Here is a 3545-nt window from a genome sequence, read left to right on the forward strand (position 1 = left end):
CTATCCACCACCACCGCCACTGTCCGCCTTCAGCCGCCACTCTCTGCCACAGTCGCCACTCTCCGCCGTACAGCCTCCCCTCTCTCCATTAGTAAATAATTATAATTGCTAGTAAATAATAAAAGAAATATAAATTATTAGATTTTTTTTACCCTTAAATTGGTTTTAATATTTAAATTGAAAATAATAATATAATATAAAAAAAATAAAAAAAAAATATAATATAATATAAAATAATATAATTTAATTTCAAGAAATTTAACTTTAAACACAAAGATGTGAAAAGGGTTCAGATTATAGGCTCAAACCTTTCATAAGAGATACATATTGGTATATGAATGGATTATGAATGATTCATGTTAGGATTGTAAAGTTACCACAACATCTCAAATTAGTGTTAGATACGTAGGTTTTGGTTATAAGTTTTGGAAACCTATTTAAGTCCACACACAAATTCGTAACTGATACGATAAAACAAACGTTTCCAATCCTTTCAAATACTTTCCAGATATGTTGTGGCAACCTTAAATTGTTTGCTGGGTCTTAAGCCTCTGCAACACTCTGTTCAGCCTCTGCATCACTCTCTTGAGCCTCTGCATCACTCTCTTGAGCCTTTGCATCACTCTCTTGAGCCTCTGCATCCCTCTCTTAAGCCTCTGCAACACTCTCTTCAGCTCTGCATCTCTCTCTTAAGCCTCTGCATCCCTCTCTTTAGCCCCTGCATCCCTCTCTTGAGCCCCTGCATCACTCCCGTAAGCCTCTGAATCCATCTGTAGAGCCTCTGCATCATTCTCTTCAGCCTCTGCATCCCCTCTCATAAGCCTCTGCATCATTCTCTTCAGCCTCTGCATTCCTCTCTTAAGCCTCTGCATCACCCTCTTGATCCTCTGCATCCCTCTCTTAAGCCTCTGCATCATTCTGTTGAGCCCCTGCATCATTCTCTTGAGCCTCTGCATCGCTCTCTTTAGCCTCTACATCATTCTCTTGTGCCTCTGCATCACTCTCTTGAACCTCTGCATCACTCTCTTAAGCATCTGCATCTCTCTCTTCAGCCTCTGCATCACTCTCTTGAGCCTCTGCATCACTCTCTTGAGCCTCTACATCTCTCTCTTGAGCCTCTGCATCACTCTCTTGAGCCTTTGCATCACTCTCTTGAGCCTCTGCATCCCTCTCTTAAGCCTCTGCAACACTCTCTTCAGCCTCTGCATCTCTCTCTTAAGCCTCTGCATCCCTCTCTTTAGCCCCTGCATCCCTCTCTTGAGCCCCTGCATCACTCCCGTAAGCCTCTGAATCCATCTGTAGAGCCTCTGCATCATTCTCTTCAGCCTCTGCATCCCCTCTCATAAGCCTCTGCATCATTCTCTTCAGCCTCTGCATTCCTCTCTTAAGCCTCTGCATCACCCTCTTGATCCTCTGCATCCCTCTCTTAAGCCTCTGCATCATTCTGTTGAGCCCCTGCATCATTCTCTTGAGCCTCTGCATCGCTCTCTTTAGCCTCTACATCATTCTCTTGTGCCTCTGCATCACTCTCTTGAACCTCTGCATCACTCTCTTAAGCATCTGCATCTCTCTCTTCAGCCTCTGCATCACTCTCTTGAGCCTCTGCATCACTCTCTTGAGCCTCTACATCTCTCTCTTGAGCCTCTGCATCACTCTCTTAAGCCTCTGCATCCCTCTCTTGAGCCTCTTTATCCCTCTCTTGAGCCTCTGCATCACTCTATTGAGCCTCTTCATCCCTCTCTTGAGCCTCTGCATCACTCTCGTAAGCCTCTGAATCACTCTCTTGAGCCTCTGCAACCCTCTCTTGAACTCCTGCATCCCTCTCATGAGCCTCTGCATCCCTCTCTTGAGGCTTTGCATCACTCTCTTAAGCCTCTGCATCTCTCTCTTGAGCCTTTTGCAGCACTCTCTTGAGAATCTGCATCATTCTCTTGAGCCTCTGCGTCATTCTCTTGAGTCTCTGCATCCCTCTTTTGAGCCTTTTGCAGCACTCTCTTGAGACTCTGCATCATTCTCTTCAGCCTCTGCATTCTTCTTTTAAGCCTCTGCTTCATTCTCTTGAGCCTCTGCATCCCTTTCATGAGCCTTTGCAACACTCTCTTAAGCCTCTGCATCCCTCTGTTGAGCCTCTGCATCCTTCTCTTGAGCCCCTGCATCCCTCTCCTGAGCCTCTGCATCCCTCTCTTGAACCTCTGCATCCCTCTCTTAAGCCTCTACATCACTCTCTTCAGCCTCTGCATCACTCTCCTGAGCCTCTGCATCCCCTCTATTAAGCCTCTGCATCACTCTCTTAAGCCTCAGCCTCACTTTATTGAGCCTCTGCATCACTCTATTGAGCCTCTTCATCCCTCTCTTGAGCCTCTGCATCACTCTCGTAAGCCTCTGCATCACTCTCTTGAGCCTCTGCATAACTCTCATGAATCTCTGCATCACTCTCTTGAGCCTCCGCATCCCTCTCATGAGCCTCTGCATCCCTCTCTTGAGGCTTTGCATCACTCTCTTAAGCCTCTGCATCTCTCTCTTGAGCCTTTTGCAGCACTCTCTTGAGAATCTGCATCATTCTCTTGAGCCTCTGCGTCATTCTCTTGAGTCTCTGCATCCCTCTTTTGAGCCTTTTGCAGCACTCTCTTGAGACTCTGCATCATTCTCTTCAGCCTCTGCATTCTTCTTGTAAGCCTCTGCTTCACTCTCTTGAGCCTCTGCATCCCTTTCATGAGCCTTTGCAACACTCTCTTAAGCCTCTGCATCCCTCTCTTGAGCCTCTGCATAACTCTCATGAGCCTCTGCATCCCCCTCCTGAGCCTCTGCATCCCTCTCTTGAACCTCTGCATCCCTCTCTTAAGCCTCTACATCACTCTCTTCAGCCTCTGCATCACTCTCCTGAGCCTCTGCATCCCCTCTATTAAGCCTCTGCATCACTCTCTTAAGCCTCAGCCTCACTTTATTGAGCCTCTGCATCACTCTATTGAGCCTCTTCATCCCTCTCTTGAGCCTCTGCATCACTCTCGTAAGCCTCTTCATCACTCTCTTGAGCCTCTGCATAACTCTCATGAATCTCTGCATCACTCTCTTGAGCCTCCGTATCCCTCTCATGAGCCTCTGCAACACTCTCTTCAGCCACTGCATCACTCTCTTTAGCCTCTGCACCCCTCTATTGAGCCTCTGAATCCCTCTCTTGAGAATCTGCATCACTCTCTTGAACCTCTGCATCACTCTCTTCATCCTCTGCATCCCTCTCCTGAGCATCTGCATCACTCTTTTGGGCCCCCTGCATCCCTCCATTGAGCCTCTGCATCACTCTCTTGAGCCTCTGCATCACCCTCTTAAGCCTCTGCATCAATATTTTGAGCCTTTGCATCACTTTTTTAAGCCTCTGCATCCCTTTCATGAGCCTCTGCATCCCTCTCTTGAACTCCTGCTTCCCTCTCATGAGCCTCTGCATCCCTCTCTTGAGCCTTTGCATCACTCTCTTAAGCCTTTGGATCCCTCTTTTGAGCCTCTGCATCACTCTCGTAAGCCTCTGCATCACTCTCTTAAGCCTCTGC

The sequence above is a fragment of the Procambarus clarkii genome, chromosome 4, assembly GCF_040958095.1.
Source record: "Procambarus clarkii isolate CNS0578487 chromosome 4, FALCON_Pclarkii_2.0, whole genome shotgun sequence".
Taxonomy (NCBI): Eukaryota; Metazoa; Arthropoda; class Malacostraca; order Decapoda; family Cambaridae; genus Procambarus; species Procambarus clarkii.